At 43.0% G+C, this 15331-nt stretch overlaps 1 protein-coding gene across 1 annotated transcript in view; it reads right to left on the bottom strand.

Moving 5' to 3' along the window:
- SNX13 (sorting nexin 13) overlaps window positions 1-15331 on the bottom strand; it is a 152797-nt gene that overhangs the window by 94851 nt on the left and 42615 nt on the right. The gene's annotated exons all lie outside the window — the stretch shown is intronic.

Here is a 15331-nt window from a genome sequence, read left to right as displayed (position 1 = left end):
CTTCTGGCTGCAGAAATACTCCCTGTAATAAATACATCACTCTAGTGGACTTCAGCAAAGTAAAAATGCCCATTGCTGATTATTTATCAATTCATCTATATTATTTTTCTAGCTATCATAATTATGTCATGCTTTACAACTGTATAATTTAATGATGAAAGATAACAACCAGTTTGGTCTAGAGGTCAAGCAAACAGGATAAAAAGTGGGAGACTACGTCCTCTAGTCCACTTCTCAGCCACGAAAGATGGCTGGGTGATTGGACCAGTCACTTTCTTTCAGCCTAACTCAGTTCACGAGGTTGTTGTTCTGGGGAAAAAGGGAGGAGGAAAGTGCGTTGGATATGTTTAGCACTTCAAGTTATTTTTAAAAATTATAAAGATGGTATACAAATAAATGATTTGTTTATATCTACTACTATTTAAAAAAAACATTTTCAACTTAAAGTACACCTAGTTTTGGCACAATAGTTGCAATTAGATAATACAGCTATAATACCAGTCCAATCAGCAATTTAGCAGCCACAAGCTATATTGAAGTTTACAAATAATCTTTGAAGGGAATAATACAGACAACACTTATAATATCTAGTTTTATAAAGCATGGACACTAAATGCATAATTTTGTCTAAGTATAACCATCACTAATATACCAACCCAATTTGATAAAAGTTTGCAACAGAAACATACCTGCTCCTATTAACAAAGAGAAATCAATACATTGTATTCCATTAGCTAAGTTTCCTCCAACATGAGATAAACATCATTTTCCTTAGCAGATGTTTCTCTATCAGATGTATCTGACTTGTCTGGATTGGCAAGGTTACTGGACTTCATCTGGTTATTACATAGGGAGGCACTAATTTAGTTCTTCTGCCACTTCCCTTTAAATTGTGCAGAAGGATAAAGTTGAGTAACACCACAAACTGATGACATCTGATTCCAATTCTCAGATTATCTCAATTATTTCACATTGATACTAAACAGTACACAGACCGTCACACAATCCTATGAAATAAATAACATAAAATCCCAAAGAACTGAGCAGTAGTATTCCTTGAATAAACTCTTCAGGCATGAATAAATTACTGCCCAAATGTCTCTAACTCTAACCAAAGTCTAATACTAAAGGATATAATGATGTGATTACTCTAAAACCGTTGAGAATTCCAGGAAAACTACATAGTTATTCCAACTTTTTCCTGAACTGTCACCTATGACAATAGTAAAGATGACTAGGCAAATGTTTTTGAAGTGCCCTGTAATTGTTCAAACACCTTGCTTACCCCCTCAAAAATTTAGCTCAATTAAAAATAGGTAGAAGGGGCATTGATCCTACCTGATAAGCTCCTTCTTGGGGTGCAGGGAAGATCATCCAGGAATGGGAAGCACTCTGCTTCTCTGCTTGGAGACTGAGTTAATTTTTCTTTGGCCACGCCTCTCTTGCCTGGGTCCTCCTCAGTTCGATGAGGGCGCAGTGATGATGAGGCTAATGACCTGCAAAAACAGAAACCCCGCCCAGACTATGGACCAGACTGTCACCAGGGTGGGGCTGGATGATCTTCCCGACATTCATGTCAAATGGAGAATTTGACATTACTACAGCCTATCCTGATTGACAGCCAGTATAATCATTGTTTTTCTGCAAATATGTCAGATTAAGCTTCCAAAACATCTAGATCCCAAGCCTATAGAAATTTCACTAGGTGGTATTATGGAACACAACAGAGGTTAGAATCAAAATAGTATAAAATAATTAGAATAAAATTACTGAGTAGCAATGATTTTTATGACCGCTTTTGTGATTGCCTTATGTGATTGTTTCACATGGTCTTGTGTGATAGTTTCACATAGAGAAGAAAAAAAGTGATCTATTTTTTTCCCAGGTTACATCACTCCACTTAGTGAAACTGAGATGTCCAGTTTATTCTGTTGCATAAAGGTCTAAGAGAAAATAAATACTGGAATAAGAAAATATTAAATGAATGATTGTGCAATAAGTAGGTTTAAGAATTAGCTGGCAAGAAGCTCTAATATCATGTGATTGTATTTCCTTTAAAATAAATTCATTGTCTTAGCTCAAATACGTTTTAAAATTTCTTTGTTAACACAGAAAGAAATCTCAGTGGATAATCCTGATGCACTTATCTTGTTCACTCAAAACTCCTTTTGAAACCATTGAAACACAATGCCTAAAAGTATTTCCTTGCTGGAAGCCAAGATTTTGTTTTGAAGAAATCTTAAATGTCTATAAGCATCTGACATTCTAAAATGGGGCCTGACTCTAATATAGAGCAACTAAGAAAAGTTAAGTGCCCATAAAGTAGAATGAAGAACTGAAGCTTTGCTGAAGCTGGTTGAATGATGCAGTTGAAAATAAATAGGGACATCACATCTAGCATGGAGAGGTTTAACAAGACCATTGGGAGTATATCTGCCAGTTTGGGGTATAGCAGTATATTGGTAATATCCAATTATATTTTTTGATCCCAAATGAGGCTGTCAAAATCTGTCCCAATGCCTAAAGGCTACGCAGGTATGAATGGGAAGAAGAAACATTGGACTTACCTTGAATGTCCTTTCTATTGCTCTGCAGGAGTCCAAGCTTGGGCTTCAATTCGTCTGATTGGCCAGAGACTGAGTTGGAAAATCTTTGGCCACACCTCCTCCTCCCGGCCAAGGCTCAATGAAGACCAGGAACTGGAGAAGACGCAGTCCACCCAAAGAATCAACCACTCCTGGACCCTGGACTACAACAAGCCAGGGTGGGATTGGACTCTCCCGCAGCGTACATAGAAAGAACGTTTAAGGTAAGTCCAATGTTCCTTCTCTTGTGCGCTGCTTGGAGAGTCCAAACATGGGATATACCCAAGCTAAATTGTCATTGGGTGGGAAACAGATTGGTCCAGGGTTCCCTCGGCTGGCAGGACTCGCTGTAACACACGTCTCCCACGTATCTCTGCAGAAGATATTCCGAGATTACCCTCTGGATCAGAGGAATGGGAGGGAAGTATTCTGGTCCAAAGTCCCCCGCTCTATGTGATGCCGCCGAAGGACTTAGTTGCCCATGGCTGTCACAGCCAAAGGAGAGGCAAAATGGCTCTACCGACCTCCCTGACAGAGGGCCGTGTGTCACACACCACCAGTGAAGCCGCATGGTTGATGGTAAGGCAGGAAAGCATGAAGTCATGAACGGATCTGAAGGACTTATGCGAGGCCATGCCCGCTCGACTGCAACCTCCCATAGAAGCTGGGCTGTGGTGCCCCCTGGAGTATACTTGGAAACAAGAAGGAAGAACCCCAGCCCCCCAAAAGTGGAGGGTTCTGCCAGACAATGTGGCAAAATTTCCAACTGGCCAAGGTGGCCAGGCTGTCTAGAGGGACAGATGAGTACGTGGCAAAAGGTCGGCAGAAGCAGCCTTGCACCCTTTGATCCCAGGAACAGCCCACAGAGATAAGGAGAGGGCAACTGGAAACCCTATCAGGTGGGTTGAAGTCTTGTCAGGCCGCTCAATCTGAGGAAACCCCGTGGCCTCCAGAACAGCCAATGGAGATATGGAGAGGGCCACCGAAAACCAGATCAGGTAGGTTGTAGTCCTGTCAGGCCCGCTCCTACAGAGGAAACCGTCAGTTATGAGATCCCACTCGCTGAGTCGATGGCTAGGAGGAGACCAAACCCCCCACCAGTTACCAGGTGTGCTGAGCAGTGACCATAGAAAGCCATACGAACAGACTGGCCCTGAGGTACCAGTACAGCGTGGTTGCTGGAGATGGAATAATGGCGCAGAATGCACAGCCACCTTCCACATTGTACTTTCAGGCAGACTGGCTCGCTATGAGCGCTCCTGCCACAGCTCCAGAAGCGCCAAAGGCGCTGCTACTTTCAGTGTGCCTGGATGACACCAGACAGGGACTGAGTCCCTCTCTGTGTTCACAGACTAGTGCCAGGCACAGCCCGTTAAAAGGCAATGCCCCCTCTGCTGAACATGGGGGTGGCAGGGACCACGGCTGATATCCAAGCTGGTAGGGAGAGAGTTACCAGTGGACCGGTAACCCCCAAGATCACAGTCCAGCAATCACCGAGTCTTGCTCGGTAAGAATTTTCTAGTAAATAGGTGTATTTCTCTAATTAGGATGAATCTCTTCTTTTTCAGTCTCAACTCATGGAAGACAGAGTCGAATGGGGAGGACCCAGGGAAGAAAGGCGTAGCCAAAGAAGAACTAATTTGGTCTCCAAGCAGAGAAGTAGAGCACTACCCATTCCTGGATGATCTTCCCCGACATTCATGTCAAATGGAGAATTTGACATTACTACAGCCTATCCTGATTGACAGCCAGTATAATCATTGTTTTTCTGCAAATATGTCAGATTAAGCTTCCAAAACATCTAGATCCCAAGCCTATAGAAATTTCACTAGGTGGTATTATGGAACACAACAGAGGTTAGAATCAAAATAGTATAAAATAATTAGAATAAAATTACTGAGTAGCAATGATTTTTATGACCGCTTTTGTGATTGCCTTATGTGATTGTTTCACATGGTCTTGTGTGATAGTTTCACATAGAGAAGAAAAAAAGTGATCTATTTTTTTCCCAGGTTACATCACTCCACTTAGTGAAACTGAGATGTCCAGTTTATTCTGTTGCATAAAGGTCTAAGAGAAAATAAATACTGGAATAAGAAAATATTAAATGAATGATTGTGCAATAAGTAGGTTTAAGAATTAGCTGGCAAGAAGCTCTAATATCATGTGATTGTATTTCCTTTAAAAATAAATTCATTGTCTTAGCTCAAATACGTTTTAAAATTTCTTTGTTAACACAGAAAGAAATCTCAGTGGATAATCCTGATGCACTTATCTTGTTCACTCAAAAACTCCTTTTGAAACCATTGAAACACAATGCCTAAAAGTATTTCCCTTGCTGGAAGCCAAGATTTTGTTTTGAAGAAATCTTAAATGTCTATAAGCATCTGACATTCTAAAAATGGGGCCTGACTCTAATATAGAGCAACTAAGAAAAGTTAAGTGCCCATAAAGTAGAATGAAGAACTGAAGCTTTGCTGAAGCTGGTTGAATGATGCAGTTGAAAATAAATAGGGACATCACATCTAGCATGGAGAGGTTTAACAAGACCATTGGGAGTATATCTGCCAGTTTGGGGTATAGCAGTATATTGGTAATATCCAATTATATTTTTTGATCCCAAATGAGGCTGTCAAAATCTGTCCCAATGCCTAAAGGCTACGCAGGTATGAATGGGAAGAAGAAACATTGGACTTACCTTGAATGTCCTTTCTATTGCTCTGCAGGAGTCCAAGCTTGGGCTTCAATTCGTCTGATTGGCCAGAGACTGAGTTGGAAAATCTTTGGCCACACCTCCTCCTCCCGGCCAAGGCTCAATGAAGACCAGGAACTGGAGAAGACGCAGTCCACCCAAAGAATCAACCACTCCTGGACCCTGGACTACAACAAGCCAGGGTGGGATTGGACTCTCCCGCAGCGTACATAGAAAGAACGTTTAAGGTAAGTCCAATGTTCCTTCTCTTGTGCGCTGCTTGGAGAGTCCAAACATGGGATATACCCAAGCTAAATTGTCATTGGGCGGGAAACAGATTGGTCCAGGGTTCCCTCGGCTGGCAGGACTCGCTGTAACACACGCCTCCCAAATGCTGCCTCTGCAGAAGATATTCCGAGATTACCCTCTGGATCAGAGGAATGGGAGGGAAGGCATATAGTAGATCGGCTGGGCATGAGCACCAAAGTGCGTTAACACTTTGGTGGATGATCTCTGGAGGGCCAGGGACAGGGGTTATTCCTCTGCCCTGGTCCTATTAGATATCTCAGCGGCTTTTGATACCATCGACCATGGTATCTTGCTGCGCCGGTTGGGGGGATTGGGAGTGGGAGGCACCGTGTATCGGTGTTCTCCTCCTATCTCTCTGACCGGTCGCAGACGGTGTTGACAGGGGGGCAGAGGTCGACCGCGAGGTGCCTCACTTGTGGGGTGCCGCAGGGGTCGATTCTCTCGCCCCTTCTGTTCAACATCTATATGAAGCCGTTGGGTGAGATCATCAGTGGCTTCGGGGTGAGTTACCAGCTGTACGCTGATGACACTCAGCTGTACTTTTCCACCCCGGGCCACCCCAATGAAGTTGTTGAAGTGCTGTCCCGGTGTTTGGAAGCCGTACGGGTCTGGATGGGGAGAAACAGGCTCAAGCTTAATCCCTCCAAGACGGAGTGGCTGTGGATGCCGGCATCCCGATTCAGTCAGCTGCAGCCGCAGCTGACTGTTGGAGGCGAGTTATTGGCCCCAAAGGATAGGGTGCGCAACTTAGGTGTCCTCCTGGATGAACGGCTGTCGTTTGAAGACCATTTGACGGCCGTCGCCAGGAGGGCCTTCCACCAGGTTCGCCTGGTTCGGCAGTTGCGCCCCTTCCTTGATCGGGATGCCTTATGCACGGTCACTCACGTGCTCGTTACCTCTCGCTTGGATTATTGTAATGCTCTCTATATGGGGCTCCCCTTGAAGTGCACTCGGAGGCTTCAGTTAGTCCAGAATGCAGCTGCGCGGGTGATAGAGGGAGCTTCGCGTAGCTCCCACATAACACCGCTCCTGCGCAGACTGCACTGGCTACCTGTGGCCTTTCGAGTGCACTTTAAGGTTTTGGTTATGACCTTTAAAGCGCTCCATGGCTTAGGGCCTGGGTACTTACGGGACCGCCTGCTGTTACCGTATGCCTCCCACCGACCCGTACGCTCTCACACAGAGGGACTCCTCAGGGTGCCGTCCGCCAAGCAATGTCGGCTGGTGGCCCCCAGGGGAAGGTCCTTCTCTGTGGGGGCTCCCACACTTTGGAACGAACTTTCCCCGGGCTTACGCCAAATACCTGACCTTCGGACCTTCCGCCGCAAACTGAAGACACATCTTTTCATTCACGCGGGGCTGGCTTAAATTTTAAATTTTAAATTACATAAATTTTATCGATTTTAAATTTTTTACTAATTTTAAATGGGGTTTTGTTTTTTATAAATTTTTAAAGTTCTAGGCTAATTATAATAAGTTTTTTAACTTGCATTTTAAATTGTATACTGTCGTGTCTGTATTTTATTGTTGCCTGTACACCGCCCTGAGTCCTTCGGGAGAAGGGCGGTATAAAAATCAAATAAATAAATAAATAAAAAATAAACTCTCTCGGCCGTTGGCATCCAAAACTGGGAGAAAAACCAGGACAGTTGAATGTTCTGAGGACTGGCAAACTGGTCTAGAACTGGTGTCCCGAATCAAGCTATCATGAGGTGGAAAAGGTCCGGGTGGAGCCGCCATTCGGACTGATCGATGGTTGTCCTGCTCAACCAGTCTGCTGTGGAACTGGATGTCCAGGCAATGTGCTCCACTCGCAATGACAGCAAATTTTTCTCTGCCCAGAGACACAAACTTCTTGCTTCGTGCATGAGAACTTTGGATCAGGTGCCTCCCTGCCTGTTGACGTGTGCCTTGGCAGTGACATTGTCCATCAGTAACAGCACATGGTGATTCAACAACTCGGATTGAAAGTGGCGCAGTGCCAGATGAGCCACTCTCAGCTCCAGCCAATTGATGCTGTTGAATAGATCCAGCTGGGACCACCGTCCTTGTGCTATGTTGGAATTCAGGTGGTCACTCCAGTCAAACAGGCTGGAGTTTGACGTTAGCACCAATCTGGGAGGATCTCGGAATAAGCATCCCTTCTCTATGGCTGCTGACTTCCCACCAGTCCAGGGAGTGAAGGACCTGTTGAGGAACCTGATATTGCACAGTGAGTTGCTGCGCCCTGACCTCTGACGGGCAGAAGGAGCCATTGTAAGGTGTTCGTATGTAAACAAGCCCAAGAGACTATAGCTAGGCAGGATATCATTTTCCCTAACAACTGGGAAAGAATCAACAAGGGGACTAGCTGTGCGGACTGGATCTGACCTACCATCTCCCTTAAACTGTCTCTGCGCTCCTGAGATAGGAATACCTGCGATAACTGAGTGTCGATCACCGCCCCCAAATGGGTAAGCCTGATGGATGGTGTCAACTGGCTTTTGTCCCAGTTCACGGAAAAGCTATGTTGGAGCATTTGGACCATGACTTGAAGGTCCAGTTCTGCCTGCCTGAGGGACGATGACTGAATTAATACATCGTCGAGATAACACTGCAGGTAGATTGGTCGCGCCCGCAGATGTGCTGCTACTACATCCAGCAACTTGATAAAGGTTTGCGGGGCTGAAGAAAGGCCGAAGGGTAGCACTCGGTATTGCCAGTGGTGGCCTGTGAATGCAAACCTGAGGAATCTCCTTTGGGACAGCCTGATGGGAAAATGGAGATATGCTTTCTTGAGATCTATTGATGTTAAGAGATTTCCCTGTCTGATGCAACCCAGGATCGTATGAAGGGATTGCATCTTGAACCTTTTGTACTTTATATGAACATTTAGTTCTTTTAGGTTCAATATAGCTCTTTGGCCACCTGAACTTTTGGCAACTAGAAAGAGGATGGAGTAAAACCCCAAGCCTCTCTGCCCCACTGGCACTGGCTCTATGGCCTTGATGTCCAGCAAATGCTGAATCTCGGCCTCCATCATCGCCTTCTTGGTGGCATCCCTGGGAACAGAACATTGAATGAATTGTCGTGGGGGGCTAGAACAAAATTCTAAGTCAATCCAAGATTTACAGTTCGCAAGGCCCAAGCATCTGTGGTGGTAACCCACCACTGGTCGGCAAACATCCTTAACCTGCCGCCAATGGGCACCTGAGCCCATAAGTCACTTTGAACGGCAGTAAGGCCACTCACCTATGCCCCTATAGGGACGTCTAGATTGTGGTTGTCGAGCTCTGTCTCGAAAGGCTGTCCTGTCCTATGATCTATATATGCTGTGGGAATACTGTCTATGGAATTGGGAGGTAGAGAATCCTGCCTCAGCAGTCCGAAAAGGCTGCCTGCGGTAGAAGGGAGTAGATGTTCTGTCCTCTTAGAAACCTGAGGCAGAACCTTATGTTTATTCTTATCCTCTACCAGGATTGGATCTAACACCTCCCTAAACAGTTGATGTCCCTTAAAGGGGGCCGCAATCAACCACCATTTGGACTTCATGTCTGCCTGTCACTCTAATAAGTGTCTAGTGGTGATATTGGATACTAGAGCTCCAGAAGCAAACTGCATTGCTCTAGAGCAAACTACATTGGCTAAGAGTCACATTAGCTGAATGCTCTATTGCAGCAATCAATTTATTGATGTCTTGTTGGAGACGGGTATCCTCAGGAGTTGCCTTGGCCTGCATTTGTTTCAACCATAAAAGTGTTGTTCTAAAAAAAAATGAAGCTGCTGTGGCAGATCTCATTGCCCAAGCCACTGCTTGGTGAGTTTTGCGTGCAGCTAACTTGGCTTTCTTATCCTCATCTCTTAACACTTTAGCAGTAGCAGAAGGAAGAAGAGCAGTTGAAGCCAAATATGCCACGGGGGCATCTACAGCTGGAACTTGAAAGAGCTCCTCAAGCTCCTTTTCAGCTGTGTACATTTTTTTTATGCATGCCACTGGGTGCAGGGACTGAAGCAGGCTGCTCCCATTGCCTTTGAATAACATCAACAAAAAATTTTGGGGAAGTGATAACTTCCTGAGTTGTGAACTGCTCTGTAAAAAGACTAGCACAAAGATCCTGAGACTCCATAGGATCTGTGGCAGAACTCTCCATCCTACCCATGTTAGCTGTCGTTTTGGCCTTAAGTATTAAGTATTGCTTAACACAATGTAAGCCGCCCTGAGTCTTCGGAGAAGGGTGGGATATAAATTCAAATTTTAAAAAAAAAGTAATAATGTCTTTAAAAGATTGGGCCTGAATAGACCCGAATATGTGGGTCTGTCTAGGGAAATCCCTTCCTCATCTGAAAATTCAAAATCCCCCAATTCCTTCTCTCCTTCCAGCGAGGCCTCACTGTGAGCTGATTGGGGGGTGTAATGGGATTCCTCAAGATGACCTCTGTCTCTATGCAAATGATAATGATGATGATGCAGAGATTCAGACCTTGAAGGGTCTGGCTGCAAAGGAGCCATCAACCCTCTCTGAGCAAGTGCCTCATTAATACTTTGAGCAATAGTCTGCAGATAACCCTTGTCCTGCAGTCTCCTGGAGGTTGAGCCCGGCTGCGTTGAGAGTAAACCTGGCAGATGGAGCGGAACACCTGTTGTCAGGTATGAACCTGAAGCAGACACTATAGAAGCCTGATCAGCCCCTTCCTGGAAGGGAACAGCATGAAATTCCTGTGACTCCTGAGGCACATTAGGAGACCAGTTAGGCTGAGCCACCTGTGCCTGCAAACTTAGATTTAACTCCTTAGCAGGTCCACTCTGACTCCCAGAACGTATGGGGATGTAGGAGCCCCAGCCAGTTTCTGGGCTTTTGCAAAATGCTTCTCCAAGGCTCTTTGCCTTCTTTGAGCATCTTTTTCAGCCGCTGCTGGAAAAGCCTGGGTACTGGCAGCAACCGTGGTGAAACGTAATCTAGGCTTCCTGTGGCAGAGCACCCTGCCTGATGGTGACCGGAGGAAGATCCCTCTGAATCACTAGTATTTGCCATTATTGAAGTAGAATACTAGACTAAAAATACACATTTGGAGGTAATTGTGCTAGGAAATCCTAGACTTATTACTCATTGTGCAGACCAGATCCCCAGAAATCATGCCAAGCCGGCAACACGGCTTGCATTGCATATAAAGATTGCAAACAGCACCTTTTTCTTCTTCTGAAGAAGAAGAAAAAGGGGCTATTGGAGGGCAAGACTCTAAAGGGTTAAAGAGGAAAGAAATATCACCTGTGTTGGTTGAACAGAAGAAGAGTCGTGAGGATACAGTAGGAGAAGAAGCAGATAAGAGTCTTGGAAAATATGAAGCTGAATGCGGGTCATCGCTATCTTTTTTTTTGAGTGATGAATTCAAATAGACAGCCCGAAAGAAGTGCCCGGCATTGGCACGTCCCTCTCCCCATTCTCTTTATAGAGGCGAAACCGATGAGGATGTGGGGAAGAAGATTGTTTTGTATTTTATTGTTTGTTTTGTTTTGTTTTTTTTGTTTGCTTATTGTTGTTTATATGGTAGTTTAATGTCGGGTGGTGGGGGCACAGAAAGGAAGATGCGGATAGGATTAAAAATTTATATTTTAAATGGGAGTTATAAAATAATGTCATGGAATGTGAAGGGTACAGGAATCAGATTAAAAGAAGAAGATTGGAGCTTAAGATTAAAAGGATTTACCAGACATTTTATTTTACAAGAAACCCATCAGAAATCTGAAGATTCAAATAGAATGTATATAAAAGGTATGCAAATATATGAAAAAGCATTTGGAACTTCAAAAGCTAGAGGAGTTGCAACACTGATATCAGATAGGGTGTACTTTGAAAAATAAGGTAATTTTGGATGAAGATGGAAGATATGTAATAATTGTTGGAAATCTTAATGAGGAAAAAGTGACACTTGTTAATTTATATTTACCGAATGAAAAACAAAGAGAATTTCTTGAAAAAATAACAAAAATTTTGGAGAATGAAAGTGTAGGGAAAGTAATTGTGGCTGGGGATTTTAATTTAATCAGAGATAAAATAGACAGTACTAATCCCACCCGCTGTGGAGGAGCAAATAAAATGGGGATTTTAAATATGTGGATGCTTCGAAATGGCGTGGTTGATGTGGAGAGAGGTTAAAGGAATTGAGAGAGTATACACTTTTTCTCTAAGATATATAATACATATTCTAGAATTGATTATATTTTCTTTCTAAAGATTTGTTGAATAATGTGGATAAGGTAGATGTGGAATTTAAAGATTCTGATCATGCAGAAGTTATGGTGGACTTAGATTTTAATTTTGAGAAAAAAAGAAGCTATTGGAGATATGACGAGAAATTGTATAAAAATGAAAAGGATAAAAAATGGATACTTAAAAAATTGGAGGAAAGTTGGAGATTAAATGATAACGGGGAGGTTAAATTTGAAATTGTTTGGGATGCGATGAAAGCGGTGTTTAGAGGAGAGTATTAAATTATCAAGTAGGAAATATAAAAATTATAAAATTAAAATGGAAAGAGATAAAAATCAGATTAAAGAATTGAAAATCAATTTTGCTTACTAAAGAAAAAAAATTCTTCAGGAGCTTAATATGTTAAGAAATAAAATGATAGAAGAAGATACAGAGTTAGTAAAAGAAATTTGAGATTTTAAATAGGAATTTTTGAATTTAGTAATAGAAATTCTAAATTATTGGCAAAGATGGCGAAAGATAAAAGAGAGAAGAGAGAAATTGGAGTTTTGATAGATGATAGAGGTATAAGATGTTATAAAAAATTAGAGAAATGTGAAGTGGTTAGAAACTTTTTTCAGAATCTATATTCAAAGAAACCAATTAATCGGGGAAAATTGCAAAGCTATTTAGAAAAGTATGTGGTGAAAATTGATCAAACATATAAGGAATTGATGGAAGAAGATATAACACAAGATGAGATTAATGGAATAATACAAAAATTAAAATTAGGGAAAGCTCCAGGTGAGGATGGATTACCTGTTGAGTTTTATAAAGAATTTAAAGAATTAATAATACCAAGACTGCAAAAATTATTCAATGGAATATTACATGGTGGGAAGTACCTTCGTCATGGAATAGAACGGTGATATCCTAATTCCTAAACCAGATAAAGATTTAGAAAGGATTGAGTCCTATCGGCCCATTTCTTTAATTAATCAGGATGCAAAGATATTTACTGCTATTATAAGTAATAGATTAAATAGATTTATAGATAGATATATAAGTTATAATCAAGTAGGTTTTGTGAAGGGTAGATACATGAGTGATATTGTTAGAAGAGTATTAAATATTATAGATGTAGCTGAATATAATGGTGATAAAATTGGTATAGTATCATTGGATATTTTAAAGCTTTTGATTCTGTACAATGGGAAACTATTAAAGTAATTGTGGAGGCTTTAGGCTTTGGTAATAAGTTTATACATGTTATTTCAAAATTGTACCAAAAGAGCAGTGCAAGAGTGAAGGTGAATGGAATATTAACTGAAGAGATAAAATTAGAAGCTGGTACGAGACAAGGATGTCCCCTGTCCCCAACATTATTTTTATTGGCTATGGAAATATTGACAAAAATGATAGAAAAAGATGAAGAACTAGAAGGATATAAGGGGTATAAGATAAATTTGTATGGATGATACTTTAATTATTTTGAAAAATGTAGAAAGATCTGAAAAGATATATAAGCATTTGATAGAATTTGAGAAATGACAGGATTGAAAGTGGCGCGGTGCCAGATGAGCCACTCTCAGCTCCAGCCAATTGATGCTGTTGAATAGATCCAGCTGGGACCACCGTCCTTGTGCTATGTTGGAATTCAGGTGGTCACTCCAGTCAAACAGGCTGGAGTTTGCGTTAGCACCAATCTGGGAGGATCTCGAATAAGCATCCTTCTCTATGGCTGCTGACTTCCACCAGTTCAGGGAAGTGAAGGACCTGTTGAGGAACCTGATATTGCACAGTGAGTTGCTGCGCCCTGACCTCTGACTGGGCAGAAGGAGCCATTGTAAGGCCCTCATATGTAAACAAGCCCAAGGGACTATCGCTAGGCAGAATATCAATTTCCCTAATAACTGGGAAAGAATCAACAAGGGACTAGCTGACTGATTGACCTGAGCTACCATCTCCCTTAAACTGTCCCTGCGCCCTGAGATAGGAATACCTGCGATAACTGAGTGTCACCATCCCCAAATGGGTAAGCCTGATGGATGGTGTCAACTGGCTTTTGTCCCAGTTCACGGAAAAGCTATGTTGGAGCATTTGGACCATGACTTGAAGGTCCAGTTCTGCCTGCCTGAGGGACGATGACTGAATTAATACATCGTCGAGATAACACTGCAGGTAGATTGGTCGCGCCCGCAGATGTGCTGCTACTACATCCAGCAACTTGATAAAGGTTTGCGGGGCTGAAGAAAGGCTGAAGGGTAGCACTTGGTATTGCCAGTGGTGCCCTGTGAATGCAAACCTGAGGAATCTCCTTTGGGACAGCCTGATGGGAACATGGAGATATGCTTTCTTGAGATCTATTGATGTTACAGATTTCCCTGTCTGATGCAACCCAGGATCGAATGAAGGATTGCATCTTGAACCTTTGTACTTTATATGAACATTTAGTTCTTTTAGGTTCAATATAGCTCTTTGGCCACCTGAACTTTTGGCAACTAGAAAGAGGATGGAGTAAAACCCAAGCCTCTCTGCCCCACTGGCACTGGCTCTATGGCCTTGATGTCCAGCAAATGCTGAATCTCGCCTCCATCATCGCCTTCTTGGTGGCATCCCTGGGAACAGAACATTGAATGAATTGTCGTGGGGGGCTAGAACAAAATTCTAAGTCAATCCAAGATTTACAGTTCGCAAGGCCCAAGCATCTGTGGTGGTAACCCACCACTGGTCGGCAAACATCCTTAACCTGCCGCCAATGGGCACCTGAGCCCATAAGTCACTTTGAACGGCAGTAAGGCCACTCACCCATGCCCCTATAGGGACGTCTAGATTGTGGTTGTCGAGCTCTGTCTCGAAAGGCTGTCCTGTCCTATGATCTATATATGCTGTGGGAATACTGTCTATGGAATTGGGAGGTAGAGAATCCTGCCTCAGCAGTCCGAAAGGGCTGCCTGCGGTAGAAGGGAGTAGATGTTCTGTCCTCTTAGAAACCTGAGGCAGAACCTTATGTTTATTCTTATCCTCTACCAGGATTGGATCTAACACCTCCTCAAACAGTTGATGTCCCTTAAAGGGCCGCATCAACCACCATTTGGACTTCATGTCTGCCTGTCACTCTAATAAGCGTCTAGTGGTGATATTGGATACTAGAGCTCCAGAAGCAAACTGCATTGCTCTAGAGCAAACTACATTGGCTAAGAGTCACATTAGCTGAATGCTCTATTGCAGCAATCAATTTATTGATGTCTTGTTGGAGACGGGTATCCTCAGGAGATGCCTTGGCCTGCATTTGTTTCAACCATAAAAGTGTTGTTCTAAAAAAAAAATGAAGCTGCTGTGGCAGATCTCATTGCCCAAGCCACTGCTTGGTGAGTTTTGCGTGCAGCTAACTTGGCTTTCTTATCCTCATCTCTTAACACTTTAGCAGTAGCAGAAGGAAGAAGAGCAGTTGAAGCCAAATATGCCACGGGGGCATCTACAGCTGGAACTTGAAAGAGCTCCTCAAGCTCCTTTTCAGCTGTGTACATTTTTTTTATGCATGCCACTGGGTGCAGGGACTGAAGCAGGCTGCTCCC

Source organism: Ahaetulla prasina, chromosome 4 (genome assembly GCF_028640845.1).
Source record: "Ahaetulla prasina isolate Xishuangbanna chromosome 4, ASM2864084v1, whole genome shotgun sequence".
Lineage (NCBI taxonomy): Eukaryota > Metazoa > Chordata > Lepidosauria > Squamata > Colubridae > Ahaetulla > Ahaetulla prasina.
The sequence above is the reverse complement of the archived record's forward strand: the minus strand, read 5'-3'. Positions and strand labels throughout refer to the sequence as shown.